The following is a 16,891-nucleotide window of genomic DNA, read 5'->3' as shown; positions in this document are numbered from 1 at the left end:
CGTGAAACCTCTGAGCTCTGTTGCAGTGGAACACCAGGAAAAGAATTACAGATTATAAAAAGAGATACTTTTTGTGGTCCATTTCTTAGTAGCACTGTCCCTTGGTTCAAATAATACAGCAGTGTTATACTGAGCAGGTTGTTAGAATTGGGTTTTCTTAATGTTATTTATCTAAGAATTTTATCTCCTGACATAGATGGATGCCAGAAGGGGGGGTTGGGGTGGCCTGTGAGATGAAACCTAGTGGTTCAGGTGTTGAAGGATAGTGACAGTCCCAGGGTGGCCAATGATAGGAAGCCCATCTGGCTGGTAAAATACGGTGCTAGGCAACTAGTGGTCACCCAGGCAACCAGTGGGGTTGAGGGAAGTCCGTCAAGGGGTGACTGCGGGCCCTGTGATGGGGACTGATGTGCTCACAGAGGCAGGCCATGCAGGCAGGCACTATTCAGACACCCAGGCAGGGGGTCAGCAATGGGGACATCTGCCAGCTGCAGAGACAGGACACCAGTCCATAGGAAGAGCAAGAGAGAGACAATGTTCCTTTAGTGTGAAAGTTACCAAAAAGGAGGTGGACACAGGAGGAGAAGATGTGGGTGCAAGTAGGTGAACTTGAGTGTGAGGTGGGACAAGATTCTTGAGGGCACACAAAACCCAAGGTAGCTTAAGGGTTGCAGAACTATGAAGCTGTTTAAATATTTTCTTAGGACTTCTAAGTTTCCATCCTGGGAAGGCCCATGGTGTGGTCCAAACTATGAAAACAACAGACGGAAGTGGGGAACCAAATGGGGCATATTTGTGCTGGCGCACTTGGTTGGATATTATTGGATTTACAAGCGTGAATTTGAAAGTCTGTGTGTGTGCACAGGACCTGTATGAAAGTGAGAGTGTATGTAGGGTAATGTGGGGGTACAGGTATGTGTGGGTGTATACAGATGTGTGCAGGGATGTGAGTGTGCAGAGAACTGTATGCGTGTGTGTATGCAGGGGTGTATGAGTGGGGAGTGTATGAGTGTGGGCAGAGATGTACATATGCCGGGGTGTGTATGTGCAGGGGTGTGAGTGTTCGTGTATAGCAGCCTGGATATTGGTGGCCAATAACCCCACGTCCAACGGTGGGCTGTGTTTATCAAGAGAGGGACTGGAGGCTCCTTTCATTTTCTCAGAAGACGTTCACCCATGTTTAATTTCCACCTGCCAGATGGGCAAACTGATAGGTGAACTTTGACAAAATAACTTCCTTTGCCCTGAACAGAGGGCTCCAGAGAGGGAAGCCGCAACACATTTTATGTTTGTTTTTGTCTTTCTGGGTCTTCTGAGTATTCGAGACACTAGGAGATTGGAGGTCCCTGTGCTTCAGATAAAGGGGGTGGGGAAGGGGAAGGAAATAAGGTCCTGGTCATCAGAGGGGTCAGACTTCAAAGTGACCTCACACTCAGGTGTCCCTTCTGTGGCCTCACAGAGGTGAGCACCCAGGAGGGTACCAGCGGTGATCGCGCCCTTCTGCTCTGATTTCCTGGGCCAGGATCACCCAGCAGTGGGGCAGCAGCCTTCAACGGTGCGGGTGACTTTAGAATAAATAGCAGGGCTGAACGTGGAAGTCAGTGGGTCCTTTCCAATGAATGGAGCTCTCAGTGTCTCTGGTGCAGAACTGTTCTCCTTTTGTCTCTCTCTCTTTAGGTCTCTGTTACATAAACATCTGGAGGGCTGAGTATCATTTTAGCCATAGTAAATAGCTAATGGAAGAATACATCTTACATTTCCCCACAAAGAGGCAAAATTGTACGCAGGCTGCACCAGCAAAGGAACTGGAAAATCTTTGTGTGGAGTGGATTTGAAGGACAGTCACTCTTCGGGTATGAAACACTTTCCTCTTCTTCTTCCAAATATCTGTGAAGCAATGAAATAATCTGTATGAAGACTCAAGATTCCCTTCCGGATCAATCTGAGTATATTTGTTTTACATCAATGGTCATAAAGAAATAGGTTAAAATGTCTAATGGGCATGAAATTGCTTTCATATAATTTTTCAGACCCTGTTTTTTTCCCCAGTGTATTAAGCAGCCTGACAACTACCAAGCTGCTTATTTCCATATTTGGAATAATTTCAGTTGTGATTTTATGTTAATGTATTTTCTGGAGTTAGGATATCGGCAAGAAAAAAAAGGAAAGGAAAAGAAAGGGAAAAAAATTGTTTCTGGTCAACATTCTGTTCTCAAAACAAAATAAGAGATTCAACGATTTTAAACACTGTTTGGTTATCTACAGCCTCACTACACAAAATGTGGTTCACGGTCCAGTAGTGTTGGCATCCTTGTGACCTTCATAGAAATGCAGAATCTGGGACACTCTCTGAAATACATCCTAAACCAGAATCTGCATTCTAACAAGATCCCCAGGGCATTACAGTGCATATAAAGTTTTTAAAATTTTTATTTATTTATTTATTTATTTATTTATTTATTTATTATTTTAATTTATTAATTCAAGAAACAGAGTGAGAGTGCAAGTGAATGCACGAGCTGGGAGAGGGCAGAGGGAGAAGCAGGACCCCCACCTCTCCCCTGCACAGGGAGCCTGATGTGAGACTTGATCTCAGGACCCTGAGATCATGACCTGAGCTGAAGGCAGACACTTAACCAACTGAACCACCCAGGTACCCTCCAAGTGCATATAAAAGTTTGAAAAACACTGGTCTAAAGACTGTGTCTGGATGCGGAGGAGGGGTCTTTCTTGCAGATTGACTTTATTAGTGCTGGTACAGACTTGTTTCAACTTTCCTCATGTAAGTAGGTAGATGGATGCATAGATAGATCGCATTTTGAACTTAGTTCAATCATTTTACATAGTTCTTTATCTTGTGTGGAAATATCAGGATAAACTGATGCTTCATTCTTTGACCACAGTCGATCAGCAAATATTGATTGAACACTTGCTGTGTGCCAGACACTGTTCTAAGTGCTGAGGACACAGCAGTGGCTGAGACAAAGGCCTGCTTTTCATGTAACTGAAGTGCCAGAAGGTGAAGACAGTCAAACAAGCAAATAACAATGTTTAATAAGCCTTCAGATCAGAAATAAGACAAAACAGACTATAGAAATAAGACCACCCCCCCAAAAAAAGAAAAGACCATAGAAGAAACTTACAGTTGGTGTCTATGGAGATCATTCATAGTTGTCCATAGAACCACCTGTCAGATGGTCCAACTGGACCAAGGGGCAAGAAATGAGCTAAGAAATCTCTGAGTTTTCATCTTGTCTTGAGAGTTTTTAAATTAGTAGAAATCCTCGTTGAGATTTCTATTGCAGGAAACCCCAGGGAGGAATTGAAAGATGGGGAGAGAGCAAAAACTCATTTCCTTGGGTTTGAGCTAAATGTCCATCAACCTTCAGATCAGGAGAGGCTGGGAGGCAGGCAGGGATGATTCATCCACAAGAACAGCTGCTACATCACTGCTGACTTCCAAGTGGGTTCTTGACATCCCAGGAGCAGGTGGCTTCTTCCAGGTTTGCAGCCTAGATGTTACAGGACAGGATGGTGGAATCAACACCTTTATGAAGAAAAAGTAGCTGCAGACTCAAATACCATTTTTAAAATAAGGTTCTGTCAAATCCTAGCTAACTATCCTCTGGTTGGTGAAAAAAATTCCTGAAAATCAATGTTAGCAGCTGCAGAAGTGGGAACTACCAGTCAAGGTAGAGGCTGCTATATATACTGAATTTTTTTCCCAATGGACTTATGTTAGGAAAAAAGATTTCCTGCTGGAAAAATATCTGCTTGGAATTATTGTGTCTGGCTCACTATTATTAGGGTTTTTGTTTGTTTGTTTGTTTTTGTTTTTGTTTTTAGCCAAAGGGAATAAAAGCCATGTATTTGTTTGAAATAAAAGTAGGGTAATGTCCACAAGAGCCATTTTGAATAAGAACTCTCTGAGGTAAGGGGAATAATTCTTACGTGAAGGTAATCAGTGTTTTCCCCACCTGACTTTCCTGTTGGCTTTGAGTATGGCAATCTATAACTCTTCTTCGTCGTGAGCTTAGAAAACTACTTGTTCTTATCTTTGGCTTTTACCACTTAGCTTCTTAGTTGGGGAAAAATGAAAAAGAAACATGTCTTTTTCAATTTCCCAATAAGGTCATTTTAGTTCAGCGCATAAAGGCACGTGTGGATTGAGATGTTTACCTGCCGTTGTGTGGATGGCATTGCCATTTGTAGGTGTGTCCTTTTGTTTGCTCTTGTGAGAAAGGAAGACACTCAAATCAGTGAACATCACTGACTGACTATTCTTCCCTTCTGCAAACAACTATTAAGACAGTGAGTGCTGCCTGAGTAAGATGCTATGGGTGGTAGTGGCAGAAACATAAAAATGTGGCTTCTAATCATGAAGGTGACTCCCTTCTAAGAAGGGAAGCAGGTACACCATAAACCATCAGAGGGTACCACCGAGGAGTTTAGAGAAAACCAGAGAAAGCAAGAAATTCATGCTGGGAAAATAGGGGAGTTGCTTGGAGGAACAGTCACTTTAGTAAAACTTAAAGAACCCGCTGTCCAGGAGGTATCTAGAGCTGCTCACCCATATTTGCTCAGTTACAACAAGGTGTCTACCATCTGGGGGAGATAGGACAGCAAGGGGAAATTCTTATAAATGGGAAGTAATGGAATTTGTTTATAGTATAGGGTTTAGAAAGACAGTTGTGACCAGTGGGCAAAGAGTCTTGCAATCTCAATCTACAAAGGGATTGAAAAGTTTATTAAGTCTACAATGAGGTGCTATTGAAAGTTTTTGAGGAGGGGACCTGACCAAACCACAGAGGAGCTATGCTAAACTAATCTGGTAGTTTTATGCAGATACATTGCGAGAAGGAAGAACTGAATTCTGAAAGATCTGTTGGAATGTGTTTTTAATGCATTCCCAGGAGGTGGTAGTGGGAATGAAAAAGAGGAGGTGGATGTGAGTGAGATGTGGAAGGGTTATCTGCAGGGCCAAGGGGATGAAGGAGACAAGAAGCAAATCACATATAATTTCCAGTCTTCTCGTTGAGAGATGGGTCACTCCATTGATGACAATCAGTCAGTTGAGGTTGGAAGGGGGGAAGGTAATCAAAGTGTTTTGACATGTAGAGCTTGAAGTTCTAAGGGAATATTTATAATGTTTATAAATCACTTTCTATATGTATAAAATATCTATATATAAATGTATAAGTATAAATTTACATATAAAACATTTATAATGTTTATACATTATTGTTATTAGCTATGCTTTACAGGGGGCACCTGTTAAAAGAAATAATAGAATATGACACATTAGGATATACTGAACCTTCCTTCCTATGCTTAGAAAGACTTTCATATTGCCCATCTTTTGATTCACTTTCTGTTTTTCTCTTAAATAATTTGATTAGATTGGTGCAAGGGATTAGAGCCTCATGGTCATCTGGAGTTTTCTCTGCGTGCAGTTAACTGAACCTTTGGTGCCCAGAACACACTTAAAAACTCATGCTATTTCGAACATCACTGGAGTTGGAAGCAAGGTAAGAAGGGTGGCTTCTCTTCTGAATAGGCTCTGGGTAATACAGGAGATGCCACAGAGGCTGTCATTCTTGCCAAAAAGAGGAAAGAAAAGCTCCAGTAGGTGTCATTCACTGAGGATCACATAGGAAAGTGCTGGCGGGGGCAGTGAGATGATATTTTCTAGCACCTATAGTGGTGATGTTTGGAGCAAACCAGTTGGAGGAACCCCAAATATATCTCTTTCTGTCATCTCTGAGTATGTCATAGAGAATCTTACTAACCTCTCTAGGAAATCTGAACAAGTTTAATGTGACACAGTGATGTACGCCTGACTCTTATAAGGTTGCTAAGGGCTCAAATGACTTATTGCGGCTGCCATGAAATACGTGAGAGGAACCAAAGATACCCCTCCCCTTCAAGGTGATGTGACACATAAATGACCAAGGGTCTCTAAGAAAAAAACATTTAAAAGACTATAATATCTCAGAAATATAGGTGTATAAAGAGGATTGAGGTACAGTTCAACCACATTTTGAAGTTGTAAGCATTTTTATGCCTCTGATATGTGACCAGAGGAAGTGCAATCAGATGAGACATCTCAGCAACTTGAAGCAGGCTGTTGTGGTAAGATCTCATGGATCAACATTGGCTGAAACCCTTGAAGCTCATTGAGTCTTTGTTGTTCCTTCTCTGAACCGCTATATTCCCTCTTTATGTTCTAGTACCAGAAAGATACCTGTTGCTTGGTAACTTGATATGCCTACTCCTAAAATCTTGGCAAGTGATAACAAGAAGAAAAAGCATATTTCTTGGAGCTCTAGCTCTTGCCAGGGAAATTTCTGGAACTCCATTCCTCTCAACATTTCTCAACACATGGCCAGGAGGTGTTTCAGCTTTGCCTACCACCAAGTTCTCCCAGTTAAATCATGATACCCATCATCTTCCTTCATCCCTGCTCTGACCCCATTTGGATGTCTGTAGCTGATTATTTTGCTGCCAATAAAGCCACAGAGTAGGAAGGCTGGCTTCCATCACCGAGGTTCCTGCCAAGGCAGCTCTTTCCTATATGTGAGTTCCAGAGGGGCTGGTGCTACTTATTCTTGGCACTACCTCCATGCTTCTGAAACTATGCACGCCACCACCTGGGTTATTCATTTATTTATGAAGGAAATAGTTGTGATTATTGATAACCTACTTGATGCTAGGCTTTGAGGAAGGCACTGTAGATACAGTGACTAGTTCTGACCCTGCCCTTATGGAGCTTAGAATCTGATGTTAGATGCACTCACAAGATAAGCAATGAAAACAGAGGAGACTTTTTAGATTTGAGGTTGGCTGCAAAGATAAATATGAGGCTCCACTATGATATGAGCCTTGTAAGCTACAAGGTTGGGGATTTTAGTCTTTATTCTAAAACCTTTGAAAAGTTTTAATCCAAAGAATGAGAAGATCAGTTTGGGTGTTTTGAGGAACATGCTGCCTCAGAGGGGACTTATAGGTTGTGGGAGGACAAATGGAAATGGAGAGAGCAGTTGTGAAGCTATTAGGATGTGAGAGATAGTGGTAGCAAATGGGGCATGGCCATGGGGGAGACATAGAAGGCCACCAGAGCCCAGGCCCTTCCTGCCACTGCACTGGCCACTGCTGCTTCACCAGAGCCCACCCTGGCCAAGCACCGGATGCCATATTTGTTCTGCACCCATCCAAGGAGATTCGATTTTCCTGCTGTGACAGCCTGAGGTCTCAGCTCCATAGGAGCATTGACTTACACTACCAATGTCTGGTTCCAGTGTGTGCCTGTCAGGTCAGCCCCTCCATCCCCTTGATGTGCCCAGGAGTATTGGAATCGAGAGATGAACACCATTTGGGCTTCAGCCAACTATCTGGAGGTTGGGTGTTCATATTTAGGGAACTGCCTAACTGCATAACTGCTTTGGAAAATGAGCTGTGTCTTGTCGGCACATGGAGATTTCAGAGTCACTATTTGGTAACATTTCCATTACATATAACTAGACAGTTAAACAGATACATTTCAGTACATCCTAAGTGGGGTGGTGGTCCACAGTTTCCATCTAGAAGCAGTCATCTGGCTGGAAGCGGCAGCGGTGGACATGGGGGTCTTGGATGTGCATTTGTATAACACCCTATAGAAGTTTGAGGAAATGGGAGTTGCATATATTTTTTAAAAGAAATGGAAGAGTTGATGGAAATGGCAAGCTGGACTAAAATCTTTCTTTCTTCCTCTCTCTCTCTCTCTCTCTCTCTCACACGCACACGCACACGCACACACGCACACGCCCACACGCACACACTGCTACCTCCTCCATGACCCGCTTGGAGCCTCTGTTAGAATAAACTTTAAAATAAAACCAAATTCTTCAGCAGCTGTTACTGTAATCTGAGCCAGCAGGGGGCGCGCAAACGCAGTCATGGCCGAGGTGGAAGCCCTGCTGTAATTCTACCGCCGGCGGCGATTCTCTCCCGCACCACCCTTGGGGGTGGGGATGGTTTTGGTGTTTGGCTGTACTTGGATTTAGAATCCTAAAAAGTAATGCAAGCTCTTTTTGCTGTTGGAACTAAAGGCAATTATGTATTATCTCTTAATTGTTTAAAAAAATCAGAAATCAACTAAAGCTTTCAGAACCATTATTTTACAAATTGATCAGAGCAATAACTTAAAGAACGAAAGAAAGAAAAAACTTGTCATGGCTCTCAGCAGACTCATAGCACACATTTGGGGGAAATGATAAAATAATCGTAAATACCACATTCTTTTCTTAAAGCTCGAAAAGGCAATGAAAGAGATGAAGGCAGAAATGATACTTAAGCAATAAACACATTCAAGTAAACGTATCGGTTTCTGTACACACTCCATTCCCATTGGCATCTGAGCATGGATCTTAATTCAAGAGGTTTAACCTACTCCAGGGAAAACGAATAAAAAAGAATGCAGCACAATGCTCGAGGATCTTCACATTTATAGACTGGTGTGAACTCTCTCCCCCATACACTGTAATTTGGGTGACTTTCCTTCAAAACTATTAAGGTATCTTCATGGAGCCGGGGTAATTCTCAGCAACACTAATGGTGTTCTCGATGTTACCGTAAGTGAGATAAATGATAGCAAACTTGTCTGAGCAGACGCATCTAATAACAAAGGCGTAGCAGCAAAATACAGAAATGTTCAACGGTAGAAAACAAGAACACATGGAATCACTATGAGCGCATTAGTGTGCAGCCAGTGGGTGAACGGTGTGTGTGTCTCATCAGTCTTGCCCATGTTGCTGTCTCGTGTAGCCACCTTCTTTGAAAGGGCAGAGTCACAGTGAAAGGGAAGCCCTTTTGGGTTTCAGGTACCCACTTCCAGAAAAACCCCAAGAAATTTCTAGTGGAGGAATAAAGAGAAAATCCTTGAATTATACAGAGCACTTGATGGGATTGGGAGAATGAGTCTCTAATATCCCCCCACATTCAAGGGCAATGACACATGTGTGGATTTCAGCAACAATTCTTACACACCAAGGAATATCTAAAACAAATAGACATGGCTTTCAGCATTACTCCTAACTGATCAGTTTGTTTGCCCCCATCACACCCCTCAGTGTGGTCGATGTTATGCATTTTCTCCTTACGCCACTGGGAAGCTGCCACGACTCAAGAGATCTCTTGAAGAGGAGAGAAAACATGGAGCTAGCACAGTTTGGGCAAATGTTTCAGTCTTTGGCATAGAAATATAATGGAAAGGGGGGAAAAGACTCATTCAAAAAATCTTTTTGTATTTACTTCTCAACATTTTATTTTATTTTATTTTATTTATTTTATTTTTAAGATTTTATTTATTCATGACAGAGAGAGAGAGAGAGAGAGAGAGACAGGCAGAGGGAGAAGCAGGCTCTGTGCAGGGAGCCTGACATGGGACTCAATCCCGGGTCTCCAAGATCATACCCTGGGCTGAAGGCGGCACTAAACTGCTGGGCCACCGGGGCTGCCCACTTGTCAACATTTTAATGTGCTTTCAAGTGACCTGATAGAATCGAGCACAGTTCTGTATGGGCAGTCGCTTGCCCGGTTGGCTCTATGCTCCAGGGTCCTGGCTGCACAATCCAGCATGGCTCATTTACCCTGGTGGCCACACATGACACCCTTTTGCAAGGTTCATTAACTTGTAGTTTTTATGAAGATGGACAAATGGATGTGTCAATGATTGGATCCACACCCAGAGAATTAGAACAATGTATGTTTTACGGAGCACCTGGGTGGCTCAGTGGTTGAGCGTCTGCCTTGGGTAGTGATTGCAGGGTCCCGGAATTGAGTCCCACATTTGGTTCCCCACAGGGAGCCTGCTTCTCCCTCTACCTGTGTCTCTGCCCCTCTCTGTGTCTCTCATGAATAAATAAATAAAATCTTTTAAAAAAGAAAAGAACAGCATGCGTTTTACTGTACAGAAACCAAACTGGAAATAAAACCAACAAAAAGATTTTGATGTGAACTATTAGGTACTTCTTATAAAAGAATTGGTGAAATTACAGAGGCCAGAGGGGGTGGTGGTGGATTTCCTCTTCTCCTGATGTCTTTTGAGGGCCAGTGCCATTTTCGCTCGTCCTCCTGTCTATGCTCCCTCTTTTGTAGGTATAGTTAGCTTTCCACTCTACTTAAGACCCTGGGAATGGTGGCTCAGGATGGCAGCTTGCTTTCTCACACCTTCTAACTGGGGCACTGAGAATTTGTCTGTGTTCCCTGGCTGCCTAGGCAGCATTTCCAGCCATGCCTCAATGGAAGGGTGGACATTCCAAATTCCTTAGGGAGAAAGAACTTCTTCCTGAGAAGACTTGAAGATAGTTTTCTTCCCTGGTACCACAACAGTTTCTATATGACACCAGTGAAATTCCCTTCTGCTCAAACCCTCTGGGTATGGAGTGGGGAGGCCATCTCTCCTGATAATTGCACGCCCAGCATTGTAAAGGCCAGGACTTGCCAAAGGTTGACCCAAGTACAAGCACGTGGTGACTGTAGCATTGGAGAGCTCATCAAATGTAAAAATCTGGGCTATCTACCTCTGCACATTATGATTCATCACATCTAGGAGGAGACCTGGAAACATCACTGAAGGAGGAAACCATAGATAAGTGCTATACCTATGTCCCCTAGAAGGGCTCTGGACTGCAGAGTTACTGGGAATCATCCTATCTGGATAACTGAAGCCAAATGACAAATTATGTCATAAAGTGTGAGGTAGCTTGAGTCTAGTTAGATAATAAAGAAGATGTGGAAACAAAATGTAACTCCTGAAAAGACTGTGAACCCCAAGATTCTCTCTGTGATGTTTGCTTACCTCTGCCAAGACTGGTTTTTAGTGGGGCGGAGGTGCATTTATAAAGTATGTCCGTGTGGGAAAACGAAAATCAGGAATGGATTAGCATGTGGAAACAGAAGGCAGGGAAGACGAAGTTTGTGTCAGATACAGCTGGTGGAAATCATCCCAGTCTTTCCCGTGGGAAACTCCCGTTTCTTTTTTTCTTAAAGATTTTATTCATTTATTCATGAGAGACCCAGAGAGAGAGAGACGCAGAGACACAGGCAGAGAGAGAAGCAGGCTCCATGCAGGGAGCCGGATGTGGGACTCGATCCCGGGACTCTAGGATCACGCCCTGGGCTGCAGGCAGACACTCAATTGCTGAGCCACCCAGACATCTCCAAACTCCTGATTCTGCCTGTGACTTTGCATTGACATGTTGGCCAGGTCAGTAGCCACTACTCTCAAGTGGCTCCTGGTATTTAAATTAATTAAAATGAAAGAAAACTAGAAATTCAGTTACTCAGTCCTGCTAGCCGCCTTTCAAATGCTCCAAGGGCCACATTGTCAGGAGTTACTGCAGTGGATAGCGCTGGTAAGGAACATTTCCATCATCATAGACTCTTCCGTTGGACAGCTCTGGTCTAGAATAACCGCTGGGGGTAGATATAGGGCCCCCCAAGCAGTGTGACCATGACTGAAGTGATCCTTGTTCTCTGACGTTGGTGGAGAGTCTCAGGGTACAAACCCTCACTGGTTTAAGCTGAAGCCGGCAGACCTTGGTTAAAGGACAAAAAGAATGGTGCATTGTTGGAATACCTGAGTGCCGGCCTGTGCTCATCGGAGATTGTTCAACTATTAGCTTCACGACTCTCTGAATCTCTAGCCAATACTTCTCATGTGGTCAGAGAAATGTGTGGAATCCTCAAATCTTTATTTTTGCTCTATTTTTTCCCTCCAAAATTTCAATTAGAGATCAAGCTCTGAATCAGGTTTTGAGTGTCAGTTTCATGGTTGGAAAGACCCTTAAAAGAGGCCAGCTCTTCAGCAGAGGAGGAGGGTGGAAACTTGTTTCTTCCCTTCATCTTCTGATGTATAGGGGAAGTGTGTGCCTTGAGACTGGCCTTAACATTCAGGCTGTTTTTATGGGGAGAGATCTGAGGGATTGGAGATAGAAAAATGAAAAAGGACTTGCAGATGAGGTTGCTGTAGGGTGTACTGTTTGGTCCGATATCCAAAAAGGGCTAGGCACACGAGGCGAGTTTTGCATGATTTCCTGAAGGTGGAGATGTTGGAGCTTGGATGGGCTTCGTGGCCGTGAGGAGAGGCTCAGCCTTTCCACAGTGAGTTCAATCTCTAAATAAAGACAGTTGATCCTAGGTTGCTGGCTGGCTGATGACACAGGGGTGGGGCACACTTTAAAACAAAACTCCTTCAAATTCTTAAAAAGGAAAAACTGGATTCCAAACCTGTGTGTTGGTGACCACATAGACATTGCTTGCCAGGGAAGAGTTACAAAGAAACCATTTGGCAAAAATATTTTTTTATAAATGATTTCTGCCCCTCGGTATCTTGCTATAGAAAATCAGAGCCGATTTATGGCCACAACTTCATCTTGCACCTTTTTAAATTAGATGGCTCTCTCAACTTGCCCCAGGGACTCTGGTTCAAACCATCATTGAATCAATACATGGTTATTGAATGCATGGTATATGCAAACCGGAGCCAGTGTTTCTCAGCTCAGCATGTTCCTTAGTATATAATTTCTGGTGCCCTAAATTCTAATTTTTTGCTAGCACTTAGAAAAGTCGGTCTCTGCTGCTTCCTCTTCGTTTTCCACCGTACCCTCTAGTTCCCAGTTCAAGAGCACAGTATCTAGCATAGGAGTATTTGTTAAATAAGTGAATGCAGTTTAAAAATCAGGCTTAGAGTAGGATGTCCTAGGTCAGAGTCAGCAAAATGTACTTGGAGCGTGGTGGTGGTGGTGAAGACATCATGAAGTAGCAGCATTCTTCGTAATAATGCCCTGCATTTGGGTCGTACTCTTCACTCCTGCAAAACTCTTTCACACCTGTAATTTCATTTGATTTACTGTTAAACCCTAGATAATGTTATTAGCCTTTCTATGCCTTCAGTTTTCACTCATGGCACACAAAAAGATACCCAATGGATATACCATTATCTTTTCATCAAGATGCTGTAACAGTTATTGAGTGATTCCCTAGAATAGCCTTAGAAATCAATCTGCATATAAAAGGGAACTTCATAACTTTGGAAGTTTTTCAAGCCTATTTGTTATGGTCTAAATGGGAAAAGCTGCCTCCAGTAAATTAGTACAAGTCAAATATGGACATTGGGTTACCTCTGACTGGGACTCAGGAGGATGTGAGAAGCTTGGGCTTTAAAATCCTGCTGATACGATTCTGGAAGCCAAGCCATAAACACATCTGCTTATTTCATAGCCACCCTATTTTCTACACCTCCAGACTGCCCTCTGAGTGTTTTCCAGGTGGGTTGCACAGTCAGCCTGTGTGCACATGAGTTGTATTCCCCAGGCTGTGTATAAATTTCTTCAGAGCAGAGGTTACATGAGGCTCTGTGGTCAAGGGCATGGGTTCAAAACCTAGCTCTGCCATTTACCAGCTGTGGGGGCTTGGAAATGCCCTCACCTCTATGAATCTAAGTGTCCTTGTGTCTAAAAGGGAAATACTTAGCTCTCAGAGGAGAAATAAGAAATACTTTCTCCCAGCCAAGAAATTGGCTGTACAATGTGAGCAGTAGTGCTTGGCATGTAATAAATACTCAATAAATGGCAACTAGGATTATATTCTCGAGTTTTCTTTCTCACTCATCCCTCAGTGCCTTGTAGAAAGGTTAAGAAGTTGAAAGGCAACAAGTAACCATCTACCAACTGGAGTAGAATGGTCCTTACCTGGTATTAATGATCTTGATCTTTCTTTCATTATCTTTGATCCATTTCTGTATGTGGGCAGGATGTATACTTATTATTAAAAGTAAGATGGTGGAAATTCAGCATATAATGAAAACATATGTCATTTTTCTTTAGTGGGTTGAGAAGATTCTGGGTAAATTAAATATTAAACGTTCCTCTCCTAGAAACAGCTGTTAACATAACAAAAAGCCAAACTAAAGGCAACTGTATGTTGATTTAAAATGCTTCAATTTCACTGACCTATTTTACATAAGTGAGACTAAATTAACCGATAGGAAAAAACAATAGCAGTGTCCCGAATACTTCATCTCAGCAAATACAGACAATGTTTAAAATAAAACTCTCACTCTGAAAATCTAGAAGGGAATCCTTTCCTTGGGAGCGTTGTAGGGCAAACACCCTGGCTCTTGGTGGGAATTCCAGGATCCCAAAGCTAGATTTTCACCTGATGTTATCATTTCCATGGGGAATATTATGTATACGATCACATTTTGGGGAAAGGAGAATAGATAGCTCAAGATACTCTAAGCTTCTCTGGAAGGTGTGGATCCTCATTGTCAAAATTAACTCTCTGATGACAATGCTTATCAGTTTTCATCTCTTCAAGAAGTTCTTTCTGTTACAATGCTTTCACCACTCACGATATAATAGATTAAAACAATTTTTTAGTTACTTCTTTTTTAAGTTCCAATACAATTAACATACGGTGTTATACTAGTTTCAGGTTCACAATGTTTCAAAGAATCGATTTTGCCAGACTAAAACAAAGAAGAAGGAAAACACAGCAATTTACACAGTATTCTTTGATATTTGAATCAATAGCACTGTTCCTATGAAAAGCAGAATAATAGCCTATTAGTTTGGTGTTAAGAACTCTGATTTATCTCCTTGCTATTTTGTTACTGGACTACCAATAGAATCTTCTTTTGCTTTTTAACAGTTACTTGCTCTGATTCCCCCTCTCCTGTATATTTGGGATTGTTTCTCTGTGCCCAAAACTTAGCCTTTATTCTTTGCTGGGGAGTTGGCATGCACTATAAAAGTATGTTTTCAAATTAACGTTTTTATACAAAATCTCAAGAGCAGAGCACAACATTGTTCAAATGAGAAGATTGACAATGGTACTGTTTCTAGAAGAAGCCACCTACCAAAAAAAAAAAAAAAAAAAAAAAGAAGAAGCCACCTACCAAAAAGGGAGGTGGCAGGGATGTTAGGATTTAGGAGAGAGGAAGAACAGTACTTGCTTTACTGACCACTATGTTCAAGGCATCCTTCTGAGTGTGTGCATCGTTTTATAGCTTCATTTTATCCACCAGTGCTGCTCAGGGAAATGTGCTCTCTACTTTTTACTTCTGTGGCATGAAGCTCAGTGAGATTACATACTTACTCAGGGTCCTTTTTAAGTAAATATTTGACTGGAATTTGAACCCAGACCTGTTTGACCTTGAAAATACTTGGCACCATGTGACATTGACTTTCAAGATAGTCCACTTTCTATTTGTTTCCTTAACGATATTAATTAAAAACAAATTTTTTGAGGGCTGCTTGGGTGGCCCAGTCAGTTGGGCATCCAACTCTTGGTTTCGGCTCAGGTCATGATCTCAGCATTGTGGGATGGAGCCCAGTGTCCATGCTGGATGTGGAGCCTGCTTGGATATTTTCTCTTTCCTTCTCCCTCTACCCCTCTTCCTCTTAATTTTTTTTTTTTTGTAAAAGGAATTTTTTGAAAATACCTATATTTTTTTTCTCTTTCAGAAACTCAGCAGCTAAAAGACTATTCTATCAGACCTTTTGATCAAGAGTTGGGAAATTTTGCAATTTCCAGACTCAAGAGTCATTCCAGAAGGAACTATATATGTGACCAATGTAGTTTTACTTCACTGCTATGATGCAGTCATTAAACTTTCCAAAGATTTCCAATTGGTGTGACTGGTATGCTGTGGAGAAGTGTTGTCAACATCTGTGACTGGACATGTTGCCCCATCATGGGATGAAGACTGGGCAGGGCAGGTTTCCAGGATGGCCTCCATGGGCCTTAGTGGGAAGCTTACACTTGGCTGTGCAACAACCCTCCTTAAAAATAAACACAGGGGGCACCTGGGTGGCATAGTCGGTTAAGTGTCTGCCTTCGACTCAGGTCATGATCTGGGGGTCCTGGGATCAAGCCCCGTGTGGGGCTCTTGCTCAATGTGGAGTTTGCTTCTCCCTCTCTTTCTCACTCTCCCTCTCAAAAATAAATAGATAAAATCTTTAAAAAAATAAAAATAAAGGCAGTCCATTAGCACAGTAAATGTTGCCTTATAAGAACTATATTAGATTTTAATCTGGAGTCTATCAGTCCTTGAAGAGGTCCATGGCTGGAATTCAGAGAACCTGTGAACTTGAATGAGAAAAAAAAAAAAATCACTATTTTCAAAATCCTGTGACTGAAATTCAGCATTCTCTTTAATCATGAATGTGGAAAACAAACAGCATAGTTTCAACAGGGCCTGTGACTTTGTCACCAGTAGATATCAGACATTTTCACATCACATTGTGGTTGTTGCAGAGATATCAAACCAGCATTTATGCTCACCACTACCACAAAATTATGGATGTAATGGAATTTATAACTAGATCCTGTAATTTAATGCACTAATAAAGAAGTATGCATATGCCATATCATACATTTATTATTTTAATACTTGGGTAACTGTATTGTAAGATATTGGTTCTCTCCATAATTCTCTGTATTTCATGCATTTAAAGCATTATTTTGAGACTATTTTCAACAAAATTAAGTTAAGATCCCTGCTTTAGGAACGAATAACAAAAGTACATGTTTAAAATTATCACTCTCGTGATTTGTTTGGTGATCTTTGGATTTCATTCAATGTAAGTCAATATTCTTCAAATTGTACCCATGTACCTGTTTTTACTGAAATCTGTAACAAGTTTCAGAATCTGTATTCATATTTTTTAACTGGTCACCATCTTGTTTTGCAATGATTAAAGAAACCACATTTTGAAATTTGCATATATCTTACAGGAAAAAAAAATTGTATCAAAGTCACTTTTCTATACCTGCAGGTATTCTGGGGAGGGAAGGTGAGGTGGGGGACAGGTTTGAAAGACCACTTGTCTTTGAGTGTTTCTTG

The 16,891-nt window shown here is 41.9% G+C and overlaps 1 long non-coding RNA gene across 1 annotated transcript; it reads left to right on the top strand.

Annotated features, from left to right (window-relative positions):
- The first annotated feature begins 436 nt into the window (after positions 1–436).
- On the top strand, positions 437–15,674 carry LOC112673502 (uncharacterized). Its single transcript, XR_003144824.3, has 4 exons — positions 437–599; positions 1,678–1,853; positions 5,400–5,528; positions 15,510–15,674. It is a non-coding gene; the product is annotated as an uncharacterized LOC112673502 (long non-coding RNA).
- Positions 15,675–16,891: the final 1,217 nt, after the last annotated feature.

The sequence above is a fragment of the Canis lupus genome, chromosome 24, assembly GCF_003254725.2.
Source record: "Canis lupus dingo isolate Sandy chromosome 24, ASM325472v2, whole genome shotgun sequence".
NCBI lineage: Eukaryota > Metazoa > Chordata > Mammalia > Carnivora > Canidae > Canis > Canis lupus.
This window is presented reverse-complemented; position numbering and strand designations above follow the sequence as displayed.